The sequence below is a fragment of the Dipodomys merriami genome, unplaced genomic scaffold (assembly GCF_024711535.1).
Source record: "Dipodomys merriami isolate MVZ:Mamm:240054 unplaced genomic scaffold, mDipMer1.0.p SCAF_332, whole genome shotgun sequence".
In the NCBI taxonomy this organism is placed as follows: domain Eukaryota; kingdom Metazoa; phylum Chordata; class Mammalia; order Rodentia; family Heteromyidae; genus Dipodomys; species Dipodomys merriami.
The window spans coordinates 1,210,982-1,227,637 of NW_027204849.1; positions in this window are offsets into that span (position 1 = coordinate 1,210,982).

Here is a 16,656-nt window from a genome sequence, read left to right on the forward strand (position 1 = left end):
CATGCCTCCACTTCTGGCTTCTTGCTGGTCAACTGGAGATACGGGTCTCAGGGACTCTGAACCCTGATCTTCAGGTCTGAGCCTCCTGAGCTCAGATCTCTGAGCTGTGGTTACCGGTGTGAGCCTCCTATGCCTGGCTTTGCTTTCTCCCTCTGCTGACATCCTGTGAGGCGCTCTAGGCACTTTGCTGGGCAGCAAGGACCGAGTATGTTGAACCCGAACTCAGGGTCACCTCTTGGGCAAACTTGCTAAGTATTTGTGCTCCCGTGATCTCATCGGACCCTCTCCCGACCATTGTAGGAGGTCAGCACAGACACCATTATTCTCGTCTTAAGGAAAGAAAAGAAGAAGACAGATGCTCAGAATAGCTTGGGCGGTCGCACAAAGTGGCCTTTTGTGCAATTAAAATCTTTAGCAGAGTGCATGCATTATCCTCCTTACGCTCAGAAAGTAATGGTAAAAGGAACATATTTGCTGTAATTTAATGATTCATTTGCCTTCATTATTTTTTTTTCTTTGCGTTCTCTGTTTCCTCTTAACTTTCCAAATATTGTACCGGGTTTTTAATCAGTGCTATGTAATTTCTGCTGCGAAACTAGGTCAATGTACAACGTGTTAACACAGCTTCTCTTCTACAGTTTACACAAAATTGTAGTAAAATTTAAACTCAAAAGAGGAAGGGAAGAAAAGCTTCCAGTGCCATTGCATAATTGTAGGCAGGGTGTGGGGGAGGGGTGGTGGTGGGCAACAGCCCCCTCCCTCCTAGAGAGTTCCTTCCCTCCCTGGAGATGGTTCTGGAGTGTGACTCACACCCCCAGCTCCGGCTTCTCCTCATGTCCAAAGACACTTGATTTCCATGCTTCCCCCCAGCCCATCCCGTGAGCAGTGCCACAGTGCCTGGCTGGTTGAGCTGGTCTTCTCCACCCCTCTGTCTTGCCTTCTGGCTCTGGCCATTTGCAGATTTTGCATCCTGCATCTTCAAACGTCGAGATCCACCGGCCCCTCCCTCCCTAGCCACTGTCTCCCTGCAGCCCCTCGGCTATACCCTTGTTTCTAGTTGAGGCAGGGGTGGGGAAGGGAGATTTTCTTCCCTAACATTTGTTTTCATGTGGAAGCTCCATCCCCGAACAGCCCAGTTCTGCCTGGGAGTTCCAGGCCTGGAATGAGTGAGCCTGCATGTGTGGATGATGTCTGCATGTGTGGATGACGTCTGCATGTGGAGATGATGTCTGCATGTGTGGATGATGTCTGCATGTGTGGATGATGTCTGCATGTGCGGATGACATCTGCATGTGCAGGTAATGTCTGCATGCGTGGATGACGTCTGCATGTGCTGATGATGTCTGCATGCGTGGATGACGTCTGCATGTGCGGATGTCTGCATGTGTGGATGACGTCTGCATGTGTGGATGATGTCTGCATGTGTGGATGATGTCTTCGTGTGTGGATGACGTCTGCATGTGTGCATGATGTCTGCATGTGTGCATGATGTCTGCATGTGTGCATGATGTCTGCTTGTCTTTCAGGGTAGGATTTGGGAACATTCAGAGGAACCATCCACACTTCAATGGAGGTGATTTTATGTGTGTGAGTGCTGGCTCTTGAGCCACAGATCCACTTCTGGCATTTTGATGGTTAATTGGAGGAATGAGTCTCACGGACTTTCTTGCCCATCATGGGGCTTGAACTCAGGACCTGGGCACTGTCCTTGAGCTCTTTTGCTCAAGACTAGCGCTCTACCACTTTGAGCATCTCTTCTGGTTTTTCTGGTGATTTATTGGAGATAAGAGTCTCATGGACTTTCTTGCCCAGGCTGGCTTTTGAACCATGATCCTCAGATCTCAGCCTCTTGAGTAGTTAAGATTACAGGAGTGAGCCATCAGCACCTGGCCATGTGCTTGCTTCTTCAACAATCATGTGTTGAAGGACACTCTATGTGATCTACTAGGGTAGATAGTGTACATAGAGTTGGGCACAATTCAGACTCCATTTAACAGATGAGGAGAGCTGGAGAGAGATTCACACCCCAGGCCAGTGCCAAACCTGGTCAGCCCAGCTATTGGGCTCTGAGCCTGAATAGAATGACAATTCTGCCCCTCAAGGATCTGAAGATTAGTGCCTCACAGAGCAATCTCATTTTAAATGTCAGTAACACAATATTAGCTCCTTATTGCCTTTTTTGCATTATTCTGAAACAATTTAATCTCTCCTCAGGCAGATGGGTACTGGGGAGCAACCATGGCAAAGGATACACCCACTCCAAAGCTGGGGGAAGGAGGGCCACCCAGCATCTCCTAAGAATACCTGTGTTACAACAATGGCAGTGAGGAGGGGAAATGGGGCAGACAGGGCAGACCATACACACGCACGTGTGATTTACGTGATGAGTGTGTACCTCACGTGTTACAATACACACTATATGTTATATAATTATATATTGCATATTGTATACACATATACAAATCTGTGTATCAGTTACATATAACTGTGTGTGTACATATAAAACCATCCTTCACCTTTACTGCTCTGAAACGTCAAAAGCAGCTTCCAAAGCAAAAACACCTGTGCAGCGAAGCACCAGTGGCTCGCACCTGTCATCCCAGCTACTCAGGAGGCTGAGATCTGAGGAGCGTGGTTCAAAGCCAGCCTGGGCAGGAACGTCTGTGAGACTTCTATCTCCAATAAACCTCCAACAAACTAGAAGTGGCCCAAGTGGTAGAGCCCTTGCCATGAGGGACAAAACAAGCAAGAGCGTGAGGGCCTGGGTTCAAGCCCCAGCACCGGCACAAAACCTGCTGGTTAGTTGTCGTAGTCATCTAGGGGTTAGCGAGGGCTGCTGGCGCGGTGTGGCAGGGACCTAGTGTGTGCAGCGTGCACATCCGTGGCTCTTGGCCTCTTGGGGAGCGTGACAGCCATCACCCCACACCCAGGGCTGCATTCGTAAACACTGGGCCCCATAGTGGGCACGGCGAAGTGGGTACTGGGGCTTGCGGCGCGTCGTTGATCTCGGGCTGCGGGAAATTCTGTTATCTCACGGGGTAGACCGGCTGTCAGCTCTGAGTCACTGAAGCAAGACCCCGGACACAATCGACTTAAAGAGAAGAATGCGTTGTTTTGTCCCATGGTTCTGGAGGCTCTGGGCTGTGTCACTTGCGGGCCTGGGGACACAAGGGTGAGGCTGCAGCTCGTGACGGGAGCTGGCGGGCACGAAGTGACAGGGTCCCAGCAAAGACCCAGCACCCAGCCCCTTCCCGAAGAACAGCTGGTGGCTGCAGAAGGGTCTCTACCATGGGCTTTAGGGGACACGGACAGTCCGAGCTACAAGCAGAGACCTTTGGTGTACTGGCTCTGGGAATAATTGCTTGTTCCATCCAAGGCTGCATTTCAGCGGTGTATTTCGGCAGTGGCGCCCGGGAGCACGGATCTGAGCTCCCCTCATGGGCAGAGCAGTTCTGCACACACACATTAGCTGGAGAGTCACAATGTTAGCATTTGGGGAGCTCGAGTTGAGCCACAAGCCCTGGATGCGCCCGCGGAGAGCTCCTCCTGCCCGCTCCGCCTTGGGCAGGGCTGTTGGTGGGAACCATTGGTCTTCAGTGACTGCGTTTCTGCTCCTTTGTTGCTACTGGTGATACAAATGGAGCCGTGAGCATCTGGCGTGGGTTGGGTTTCCTAGATATTACCTTATTTAATGCAGCCAGGTGTTGCTTTTTCCCCCAGTGTGCAGAGTTTGTTGTTGTTGCTCACATCCTCAAAGATCTCTTGGCATTAAAATAATAACCTGGTGTGTGACTCATAATCCTATCTACTCAGGAGGCCAAGATCTAAGGATCTTGATTCAAAGCCAGCTTGGGCAGATAAACCTACAAGACTCACCCCCCCCCGCCCCCCCCCCCCCCAGTCCTAGGGTTTGAACTCCTTGAGCTTCTTTTGCTCAAGGCTAGCACTCCACTACTTGAGCCATGGCACCACTTCCTGCTCTGTCTGAGTAGTTAATTGACAATAAGAGTCTCCTGGACTTCTGTGCTCGGGCCGGCTTCAAACCAGAATCCTCAGATCTCAGCCTCCCGAGTGGCTAGGATTACAGTCTGAGAGACTCTTATGTCCAATTAACCAGCAAAAGGCTGAAAAGTGGCACTGTGGCTCAAGTGGTAGAGCACCAGCCTTGAGCAAAAAAAGCGAAGGGACAGCACCCAGACCCTGAGTTCAAGCCCCAGGACTGGCACAAACAAGAACAAACACAAACAAGGGGAGCACTGACAATAGCAGCCTCCTGGTCGTGGGGCGGAGGCTGTGAGCCGTGCTTGCTGCCCAGTGGGCAGGGCCGGAGAGAATCACGGCTTATCTCGCACTCAGGGGCCGTGTACCCCGCCTGGATGCATTGTCTTGCCCATTCTGAGCCCTGACTACCTCCTGCTGCTCGGCCTAACCGGTCGGGCTGTTTCCTCAACAATCAGGTCACCCTGTGCCTGACTGGCCAACGGTTTGTCAGCTGCTCACTGAGCTTGTGCCGTACCTAATCCTTGCTCCGGGCAGCATCATAAATCATCACAGGGACCGAGGTACCTGTGCCCGGGGCCGGAGTGCTGACCATGGGGGCCAAGCAGTGGCCACCCACTCCAGAACAAGTCCCGTAGCCTTCCTGAAGGGGTCGGTGTGTCCGTCCTGAGCCCTGGACCACGTGACTGTTCACTGTGTTGTGTGTGTGTATGTGTGTGTGTGTGTCTGTGTGAGCATGGGACCTGAACTCAGGGCCTGGGCACTGGCTCTGAGCTTTTGTGCTCCAGGTGAACGCTCTACCATTTAAGCTACAGCGCCACTTCTGGCTTTCTAGTGGTTAATTGGAGATGAGTCTCGTGGACTTTCCTGACTGGGCTGGCTTTCAACCATGATCCTCAGATGTCAGCCTCCTGAGTAGCTGGGGTGACAGGTGCGAGCCACCCTTGTGCCCTGCTAAGTATGTCTCTGCTTAGAACTGGTTTACTGCCGCGTGTCCCTGCGCCTCCCCTCCAGCGGGGGGGGGGGGGGGGAGGGGGGGAGGGAGGGCTGGAGCCTCGCTACCACCAGTCATGAGTTGTTCGAAGGACATTTCCGTCTTAGGTCCATGGCCCCTGGGTGATGGTGGACACTGGAGCACAGCGTGGTTTAAGCAGAGAAGGGCATGATCAGATGCCAGGGCCTGCAGTGGGGGCGAAAGACAGAGGAGGGACTGTGGGGACAGAGCCAGTGAGATTGCAAGGGGGGGCTGCGGGAGGCCAGGATGGAGGAGCTGGGGGCTGTGGGAGGGCCGGGATGGAAGAGCTGATTGGGAGGTGAGAAGAACCAATTGGATGAGATGTGGCATGGGCCGGGGAGAAGGAGCAGAAGACGTGTCTTCTGGAGGATTCTGTGGATGGCCAGGAGCACAGAAGGGAGAGGAATTGGGGTGTGGAAATACAGCTCCCTCGTGGCCAGATTCTCTCTCCATTTAGACATATAGATGTTTATTTTTAACCTGCAGCTCTGGTGAGTATATAACCAGCATAGTGGCAGGAAGAGTGGGGATTGATGTCAGAAATGGGGGTTTCACGTTCTAGGTGTTTGCAGTGTGACGCTCACCATGAACTCACTGGAGTGAAGTAAACATTTTTTTAAATTACATGATAAGAAAGCTACAGTGTGTACCAACCCTCGCCTCCAAGTCAGCCTGCGACCCAGACCACCTTGCCCCCAAGCCAAGATCGGAGGCTGGGTGCACAGAGAGGACAGAGGTTATCTGTTGCTCGTAAGCTCAGCTAATGGCCCTCAGCGCTCCGTCCAGTACGCCTGTCTCCCAGCACACAGGAAAAAGCAGGGCGATTATGTAATTTGGTGCAGGGAGCCTATTTTGCCTGTAGCTGGAGCTCTCCGAATACTCAGAGGCAACCCACTCCGGAGCCTAATAGTCCTTGCCGAACTGTGGTCTAGTCCTAATTTTCTGCCTCATTGAGCTTTTAGGGCCAAAGCTAAAGCTCTGATCTACCAAGATGGATATGTGCACCATTAGGCAAGAATTCTTTGGGAGGAAGAGGGGCTACTGGCCTGGGACCAGCCACCCATAGCGTCAGCCACGAAGACTCGTTCTCACCGAGAAGCCCCCACAGCTAGAGCTGAAATGCGGATCAGCCGTGGGAGGAGGACGGTCAGACCAGGCCAGTGCCTGGTTCTAAACAGCCGGAAGTGTATGAGCCTGGTCCTCGTGACTCATGTCACCCGCTGACAGCAGGCAGGGTCCCGAGGACAATGGCCTAACAAGCGCCAGCAGGGCCCTTTGTAGCTTCGGGGTTTGATCAACACCTGGATGAGAAAGCTGTACAATGGTACTTGTTCTAGGAATCCTTCTTCCTCCCATCTCAGTAAGCAAGGGTTTTTCCCTTGCTGCCCTGTGGAGGCTGAGGGCACAGCCCTCATAGGTTGTGCGAACAGGAGACGTGGCTTCTGGGCAGGGTCACAGACAGAAGAGGGGACATCGTGTCAATAATGTATCTCAGGGCAGGCCAACTCAGAGGTGATCTGTGAAGGCTGGAACAGGGCTTCAGGGCATCCCTGTGGAGATTCAGCTGGTGTGCAAGTGTGTGGCCCACTGTTCAGCGGTGTGCTAGTGTATGGTCTAGCTGTTCAGGAGAATTTAAAAAAATTTTTTTTGTCAGTCATAGGACTTGAACTCAGGGCCCTCAGCTCTTCAGCTCAAGGCTAGTGCTCTAACACTTAAGCCACAGCAGCACTTCAGGGTTTTGAGTGGTTTACTGGAAGTAAGAGTCTCATGGACTTTCCTGTCCAGGCTGGCTTTGAACCATGACTCTCAGATCTCAGCCTCCTGAGTAGCTAGGATGACAGGTGTGAGCCACCGGCACCCAGCTAGGAGGCTGAGATCTGAGGTCTCTGGTTTGACTTCAGCCTGGGCAGGAAAGTCTGAGACTCTTAGCTCTAACCAGCAAAAAGCTGGAGGTAGATCTGTGGCTCCAGTGGTAGAGCACTAACCTTGAACACAAAGAGCCAAACAAGAGCATGAGGCCTAGAGTTCAAGCCCCAGTATTAGCACAAGAAACAAAAAACAAACCCAGACAAGACAAAAACCACATATGACTCACAGCTGTAAATGTAACCAAATGGGATGAAAGCGTCTCTGAAAGTGTCTACAAAAGGACAGGGTTCCCTGAGAGACTCTGGTGAGCCATGGAAGGAAACGGACTTGCCTTCCCTTCTTAGCCTGTCCAGTGATACTGGCAGGGTCAGCTCTCAGATCACATGGTCCCCATTGTACAGTCGGCTCTCAGATCACACGGTCCCCGTTGTAGGGTCAGCTCTCAGATCACGTGGTTCCCGTTGTAGTGTCAGCCCTCGGATCACGCAGTCCCTGGGCTCTGGTGCCCCAGCCTGGGCCTGGGCTGCTTACCTCCCCAGGGCAGCCAATCCTGTGACTGCTGTTGTCTGGTTGAGTGGATAGTCTTGGAAGCAGATGCTTTAACATTTGAGGAGGAAACACAGAGTGTGGCCCCCCCGGGGTGGGCTCTGAGGCCGGGCTGGGGCTTGGGCATGGGAGCAGGGTGAGGAAGGTTGGGGTACAGGAGGAGGACAAGGCAGGTGTGGGCCAGGGCTGCTGTGTCTGATGGCTCTCTTTGGTTTCCATGTCCTCTTCTGACCTTGGAATTCATTGACTTTCTGCTTGCGATGAATCTCAAGCCAAAGCAGATCTAGAAATGGGAGAGAAATCTGGCTTTTCAGATCCATCTATATTTCCACAAAACCAAGACCCTGGATGTGCATGGATGTCCCCAAGGCGGGAGGAGAGGAAGAAAAGGGTCCAGGTCTCGTCCCCAAGCATCTCCGGCCTGTGGTCCTCGGGCAGCACGCAAGGTCTGGCGCCTCCCGAGCAGCTTCATGCGGGGGCCGGGTGGGGCTCTCACCCGGCGAGGATGGGATCCCTTCACCTGGGTCACAGAACTCTCAGAGCCAGGGTCGGCGGTGCCAGGGCCAACGCTTGGGAATAAACTCATTGTCAGTTCCTTAGGGACAGAAGGAATTCACAATTCACAGGTCGCACTCCATGACCCGGCCAGCATCCCGAGGAGCGATTCTCAGTCGTCCACACTCCCTGTGTGGTCCGATGTCTGCAGAGATGGTGGCAGGAGAGTGAGTGGACAGAGGATGCTGGTCCCAGGGCCCTTCCTTTCCCTTGGTGGCATTCTTCCTCCCCACCCCTGGCTATCTGGCTGCTCCATGCTCTCCAGGGGAGATGAGGATGGAGGAGCGAGGTCCCTGCTCCAACCCAATGCCCATTGTCAGACCGTCCAATGACCCCCATGGATTTATCTTATTTTATTATAGTTTGTGCCAGCACAGGGCTTGAACTCAGGGCCTTTGCACTCTTGTTTGGCATTTTCACTTTTTTTTTTGTCGGTCATGGGGCTTGAACTTGGGGGGCCTGGGCGCTGTCCCTCAGCTCTTCAGCTCAAGGCTAGCACTCTACCATTTGAGCTACAGCACCACTTCCGGTTTTCTAGTGGTTTATTGGAGACAAGAGTCTCACGGATGTTCCTCCCCGGGCTGGCTTTGAACCGAGGTCCTCAGATCTCAGCCTCCTGAGTAGCTAGGATTACAGGCGTGAGCCACCGGTGCCCGGCTTGGAGTTTTCACTTAAATCGGTTGCTCTACCACTTGACTCATACATACCTCCACTTCTGGCATTTTTCTGGTTAACTGGAGATAAGAGTCTAGATTTGTCTGCTCAGGCTGGTTTTGAACTGATCATCAGATGATCATCAGATCTCAGCCTCCTGAGTAGCTAGGAATATAAGCGTGAACCATTGGTGCTTGGCAGTGTGTATGTGTGTGTATGTTGGTGTGTGTGTGTGTTTGTGTGTGTGTGTGTATAGCATGCGTATGAGCACCCATGCTGGTACTGAGGATTGAATTCATACTCTCCCTTAGTTTTTTTACTCAAGGTTGGCATTTTACCACTTGAGCCACAGCTTCACTTCCTGCCCCACATTTGACTTCACTAGTTGGAGGTGGATTGTGGGAAGGGATAGTGGGTGGTATTTTTTTTTTTTTTTTTTGTCGGTCATGGGGCTTGAACTCCGGGCCTGGGCGCTGTCCCTCAGCTCTTCAGCTCAAGGCGAGCGCTCTACCACTTGAGCTACAGCGCCACTTCCGGTTTTCTGGTGGTTTGTTGGAGATAGGAGTCTCACGGTCTCTCCTGCCCGGGCTGGCTTTGAACCGCGATCCTCAGATCTCAGCCTCCTGAGTAGCTAGGATTACAGGCGTGAGCCACCAGCGCCCGGCTTAGTGGGTGGTATTTTGTGGAATAAAGGTTGTACAATCAGATTGAGTCACACAAACTAAAAGATCTTTCTTGACCACCATTCTTAATGTGTTACTGTGCACCTGCTAGAGAAGAGTATCATGGGAAAAGGGAGAGATACTTGGTGGGGTGAGGGAGGTGGGGGATGGAATTAAGGGGGATGGAATTATGAGGAGGGGGTGGAATTAAGAGCATCTCAAATCCACCTCAAGAGTAGCAACCACCCACTCTGCTCATGCACAACTGGCCCTGGCTGCAAACCTCACATGTGGAGATTTGTTTGTGTGTGTGGTGTGTGTGTGTGCACTCTTGCACCCACACACAGAGAGACAATTCTAAGTGATCAGCTCACACGCAGGGCCTGATGGATATTTATCACTCAGCTCTTCGTTTCTCATTACTCAAGTCTCTTTGGGGACTTCCCATTTTAGCAAGGTATCTCCTGCCTTGCAGTGGCTCCATGGTTATAGGGGCCACGCAACATTGCTTTTAAAAGTCAAAGGCAGGCGCCTGCAATCCTAACTGCTCAGGAGACTGAGCTCTGAGGACCACAGTTCAAAGCCAGCTGGGCAGGGAAGTCGGTGAGGCTTTTAGCTTCACAGAACCATCAAAAAGCCAGGAGTAGAGCTGTGGCTTACATGTTGAGCACCAGCCACGAGCAGACAAAGCTCAGGGACAGCATCCAAGCCCTGAGTTCACACACACACAAAAGTCAAAGGCAAGTTGAGAGGATGTTTCTCTCTTTTTTCTCTCTGTCTCTCTCTCCTGCCCTACCTACTGAGGATGTGATGCTGAAGCCTTGGCAGTCAACTCCTTTCCAATTGACGCCCTCTGTTTATTTTTGCACCCCTAATTACCCTTTCAACTTGCCCCGGTTTATTTTTAGAGATTTCCTATCCACCTCATTAACAGCTCGCAAAAGCGCCTGTCTCATATTTCTACCATTTATACCTTTAATTAAACACACTGGCCTTTGTTATCTCGGAACACCGGCCTTGTTAGGATTTAAATGGAGTGACTGGAAGCTGTGGCCTAACGGAGGTTTAAATATTCCTTCCACTCCTCTGGTCCTTTTGTCTGCCTGGCTGCGAGCATCTCCCCAGTGTTCTCTGTTCTCTTTTGCAGAATCCAAGGCTAGGCGTGAGGGGAGGCAGGAGGCTGGGCGGCCGCTGCTGGGTTTTGTGGATGTGTTTTGGAGCGGGCAGACCCTTGGCCCTCTCCTCCACCCACACCAGGACTCGGCATCCAGGAAGCTCGGCATCCAGTGTGGGAACAGCACAGATCTTAATTAAATGCACCCTGGGACCTGGATCCCCGCTCACACCTGCCCGTCCTCCCGCCTCATCAGCAATGAACTACCTCATTCCCCTCTCCCACTGCGTGGCTTTATAACCAAACCTCCCCAGTAGAATGGACAAAATATTGAAAGCATCCATCAGCAGACATGTGGGGGGAGAGGGAAGGAAGGGAGGGGGGAGGGGCAGAGGCAGCCGGTCCAGTCTGCTGCCTCTCCCTGATGCTGGCCAGGTTTCCCAGGCCAAGTGGGGGCTGATGGGGGCACAGGGGGGGGGGGTAGCTGCACGGTGCCGCTGTGGAGTGGTCAGCAGTCTGTCCCCCTCCTCCTGGCCTCGTGGGGTCCGCAGTGTCCCCGGCCTTGGGGACCACAGGGCGTGCTCACGGAGCCGGGGACAGGAGGTAGTGCCCTGGCCAGCGCTGGCCCCGGGAGTTTCTGGGCATCGGGGCTGAGCTTTGTCTGGGCCTGTGGAAGTCCCCTACTCACCCACTCCCACAAACCCCCGAGGTCCTGCTGTGTGCCAGCAGGAGTGGGACAGCGCCCCCAGCGGGGGTGGGGAGCTCTCACTATAAGGAAGATTCGATTCCGGCACCAGGCAGGCGGGGGACAACACGGAGCGCCCAGTGTTGACCTGGAGAGGGGGGGTGGGCGCGGGGAGGCAGGGGGAGCGGCGCAGATCTCAGGGAAGATGGAGGACAGAGTGCCGCCCAGCCCACTTTTGTTGGTGTAACAGAAAACACTAAGGATTTATAAAGAAAACAAGTTCGTGTGGCTCACGGCACTGGCGCTGAGCAGCCCCAGCTTGGGCAGCTGCGGCTGAAGGAAGGTCCAGACAGGACCGGGCGTGAGCCGAGCTTGCCTCTGTTTATCCGAGGATGGCGAGTGAGAGTGCAGTGAGACACTGCATGCCCAGGTCGAGGCCACACTCACACTCACCACGGTCAACGCATGGATACAGCGGATGTGGGGGTCAGGAAAATGTGGCACACACGCACACATACACACGTATATGTGTGGATTTTATTCAAAATAATATGAGTAATGGATGGACCTGAAAACAATGTGTTGAGTAGAGTCAGGCTCAGGGAGACAAATGGCACAGGTGGAAGTTTAGCATAACATATAAGCATATACAAGACACAGACAGACAGACAAGCCAGCCAGAGTCCTGTCCCTCAGAGGAGGGGCCCAGTGGTGGAACCGCTTTGAGCAATGAATTTACAGCTTGACAAAATAAAAACTGGGGATGGGGGAGATAAAGGAGGTGCAAAGGACAGCCTTGGCCACTCCCAGCTGGGGGAGCCCCATCTCTGCAGCCTGAGCGGCTCCTCCCCTCTCTCCTGCAGCCTGCATGGGGGAGGGGCTGGGGACTCCCAGCAGGACATAATTTGGGGTGCTGTGTCTCCACACACCCCCTTTTCTGTTGGTTGTGGGGCTTGAGCTCTGGGCCTGGGCACTATCCTTCAGCTCTTCAACTCAAGGCTGGCACTCTACCACTTGAGCCACAGAGCCACTTCCAGCTTTCTAGTGGTTTATTGGAGATAAGAGTTCCACAGACTTTCCTGCCCAGGCTGGCTTTGAACCATGATCTTCAGATCTCAGCCTCTTGAGGAGCTAGGATGACAGGCATGAGCCACTGGTACCCAGGTCCACACTCCTTCTTGAGAATAAGCATCTAGCAGTTTGTCTCTGAGTCCAAGTCTCCAGGCCCCCATCACCTGGCTTCCTCTCCGGAGTTTAGCTCAGCTTTTCTCCTGAAAACTCTGAGACGTCTGGAGGGTGCTGGTGGTAGCGAGGTGGGGCAGAGAGCAGAACACTGCGCATCTCCCGGTGCCAAGAAGGGGCTGGGGAATGGGGCTCGGTGGGGGGAGCAGCTCATGCTGCAGTCCGGTGCGGGGTGTCTTCTTCATCACCACAGCACGGCCTTCTGCTTCAAGAGTTCATGCCATGCTGACCTACTGGGCAGGAGCCAGGCTGCCAACGGAGGTATACACACCTGGCAGGTCCTGGGAAAAAGGGACTGGGAGAGATCTGACATTTAGAGAGGAGCTGGAAGGGGTGAGATAGCGGCTGACATTCGTTAAATGTCACCACTTTGGTGAGTGCTCGGTACTTACGTTATTCTAATTAATTACTCAGCCACTTGGTTTATCCGCTGCATCCTCCACCCCCTCTCCGCTGGGGAGCAGCATGGCAGTCCTGCTCTCCGTCTCAAGCTGCCCACTTGGAAGGCGAGGCCGTTCGAGGCTTGCTAGGACTCAGAGCTACCTGACCACGGCCGGCTCCATAGAGCGGGCACACGACCCGCCCGGGCAGGCTGCTAGCTCAGTGTGTTACCTGCCCCGATGACCAAATACTGCAGATCAAGTAGTTTATACAGCAAAGAAATGGGCTGGTCCCGGTGGCTCACACCTGCCAGCCCTGGCAGAAAAGTCCACAAGGCTCTTATCTCCAGTGGGTCAGCAAAATGCCAGAAGTAGAGTTGTGGCTCAAGTGGTAGAGTACCAGCCTTGAGTGAAAAAGCCAAGGGACAGTAGTGCCCAGGTCCTGAGTTCAATCCTCAACATTGATAGAAAGAAAGAAGAAAGAAAAGGCAGAGAGATAGCAACAGGGAAAGGGGGGAAGGAGAGAGAGAGAGAGAGAGAGAGAGAGAGAGAGAGAGAGAGAGAGAGAGAGAGAGAGAGAGAGAGAGAGAGAGAGAGAGAGAGAGAGAGAAATTTTCCTCTTGGTTCTGTGGGGCAGAAGTCTGAGAACGGGCAGCCTCATCTGGTGAGTGTTTTCATCGTGGTATATCAGACATGGTGGATATTCAAGCCATAGCAAGATTGGGGAGTTCAAGGGGTCTCTGGCTTCGAGATCTCTGGCTCTAGATGCTTGAAGTTACCAAAAACATTGGTGTCAAAGTAAAATCCACCTGCCTGGCCAATGTGGCAGGAAAAAGAGCACTCCATAACAGGTAGGCCTTGGGGGTTCAATGAGCTGAGGGCCACAGCACCCCGGCTTTCCGGCAGGGGCTGGGCAGCCTCGGAGTCAGGCGCATGTAGCTTCTTGGGAAGAGGAAGTTACTGGTAATGTGAGGAAGACAGATAGGAGGCTGGTGTGGCTCTTGGATTTCACGGTGGTTTCTTCAGAGAACAAAGACCCGCTGGCCTTCAGCTGTGGCCAGCCATCCTCCACTGCCTCCAGGCCTCACACTTCCAGAAGCTGGTAGAATTTCTGGCTTCTTGCTGCCCACGCTGGAAGGAACCTGTGAAGCTGCCCAGGCACAGAGCCCTGGAGGCAGCCTCGGAGGGAAGCCGGGGCACTGCCCACGGGGGGTGGGGAGTGCTCCGTGTCACAGGTAATGCCTGCTGTGTCACCAAACTGCAGGGAAGAGAGCAACCTCGGGGAAGGAGTCACAGGTCACTCCCCTCGGGGACTGAGTTCTCGGCCGAGATGGCTCCAGTACTGGGTGTGAAAGCCGGCTGGGGTGGGGTGGGGGCTTTGGGGCTGTGCTGAACCTCTGCATGCTCTCTGCCCCCCCCATTCCTCCACCCCATGGTGTCACAGGGTCGCCTTTCCTCCTGGTGGAAGGGCCCAAGTTTTGTGGAGAGCCAGGCATGGTACAGGGCCAGCCCCGGCTGCTTCCTGGGGAGCTGCCAGGTAGCACCAGGGCACCCGTCCCCAAGCACTGTAGAAAGGATGGCTGACTGGCTGCGGCTGGCCGGACTGGGCGGACTCCGTGGTGCCAAGGTGATGCGTAAAACTGCGATTCTCCAAGAGGTCGCTGCCAGCCCCTGCCCAGGAAGGGAGACCAGAGCTGCCCAGGGAACATTCCGGATTGCGCACAGGCACAGTGCTCCGTTCCGGATTGCACACGGGCGCACCACTGCAGGATTGCGCATGGGTGCACAGGAGTTCCTTCTGGAGGAGGCCTCAGATCTCTGGTGCATGCGTGGCATGGCCCAGAGAGCCGGTTTCCATGTGTGTGGCCATTTTCTTCTCTGGAGCTCCCGGAAGATCCTTGTTTTGTTAGAAGTAAGCGTAGCCTCCCACTGGTGGCTGTGAGCTCTCTTTCAGTACCTTGGGTTTGGTTTTGTGACCTTGGGCAAGTTCCCTAACCTTCAGGACTGAGAGCAGGGTCTGTGAGATGATGTGTCTCACGCATTTAGAACGAGGCCTGGCATGTGGTAAGTGCATAGTGTCTATTAGTTATTATTGTCATTAATGTGCATATACTCAGGCCTGGTATAAATTAACATTATCTGATATATACTGGTGCTCAATGCCTGTTAGTTGACTGAATACATTAGTGACGACCTATGTAAGAAGAAAAAAAAAAGATGAAAAGACCATAATGGAGATCTTGAGCTTGGGTTCAAGCTCCTGAAGTTCTTGAGCAGGCTGGGGGGAGGTGGGGCAGGAGGGAGAGGCTAGGTTATAGGGTTGAGGTTTTGTTTTTGTTGGTGGTGGGGCTTGAACTCAGGGCTTGGCTACTGTCCCTGAGCTCTTTTGCTCAAGGCTAGTACTCTACCACTTGAGCCACAGCGCCACTTCCAGTTTTCTGGTGGTTTACTGGAGATAAGAGTCTCCTGGACTTTCGTGCCCAGGCTGGCTTTGAACCGTGATCCTCAGATCTCAGCCTCCTGAGTAGCTAGGATGATAGGCATGAGCCATTGGTGCTGGACTTTTACATTGCTTTCTTTCCCTTGACCTCTCCTGAGTAGCTAGGATGATCACAGGCACAGGCCACTACTACCTGGCTGCCCAAGGCTGCTTTTCATCCTCTAAGCTGTGATACTTTTTCTTCTTCTTTGCCTTTGTGGTCTTGTGATTGCTAGGCCAGTGCTCTACCACTTAAGCCATGCCTTCAGCCTTGTTTTTTTGTTTCATTATTATTACTATTATTATTATTATTATTTTGTCTGTCGTAGAGCTTGAACTCTGGGCTTGGGCGCTGTCCCTGCACTCTTCAGCTCAAGGCGAGCACTCTACCGCTTGAGCCACAGTGCCACTTCTGGTTTTCTGGTGGTTCATTGTAGTTAAGAGTCTCCTGGACTTTCCTGCCCAGGCTGGCTTTGAACCACGATCCTCAGATCTCAGCCTCCTGAGTAGCTAGGATGACAGGTGTGAGCCACTGGTGCCAGGCATTCTTTCATTATTTTTTGGACGGGGTTTCACATGCTTGCCTGGGCCTGCCTCAACACTCCTAAAAGTTTCCATGCAGCTAGAATGGCAGGTGCACCCCACACCTAGCTACTGGTTGAGCTGGGGGCGGGGTGTTCCTCACTGACATTCTGCTCTGGTGGCATCAGTTCTTCTGATCTGCTTCCTGAGTGGCTAGGATTACAGCCTTGAGCCACTGGGCCTGGCCTAGGCTGTAATATTCTTCACTGGGCAACTGTAGCCTTCTGTTCCACCTCCCTTACAGTATGTCTACTTTCTCCCTTAAACTGTCTTTACTAACATTGTACTAACCATCTGTTGTAAGAGTCAGTCCACAAGGGGTAGAACGTGTCACCTCCCAGTGCAGCTGTCAGCCTTCCCAAACCTTCCCGGTGCGGCACCGTGACCTTCCTAAGCCTGCCGGGTGTGCTGTGGCCGTCACAAGCCTGCCCGGTGCACCACAATGTCCCAGGGACCACACACTCACTATTTCATCCTCGAGACACTTGACCACTTGAGTTTAGCAGGGTCAGGAGTGGTGGTGGCAATGGATGCGAGGGAAGCGATGGAATCCTTGGCTGGCAGAGCTCAGGCAGCTCTCCAGAGCCTCACCAGCAGGAGGCCCTGCCCGCTTCCTCCCTCAGGCCCATGGTGGCTGCTGCCTGGTCTCTGGAGGCGTGTGGGGTATTTTCCGACCTTGCTGGCCTGAGGCGGGCCAGTAGCCAGACTGAGAACCAAGCCTTGGCTGCTCTCAGCCACGGGATGGGCAGGTGGCATGCGTGCGGCTTAGCAGTGCCTGTGATGCCTTTGCCCCGGAGGCTTTCCAGCGGTGGACTTGGCTGAATGTGGCAGAATTCTGCTGGCGGACAGATATGCGCACGCTAGCAAGGCAAAG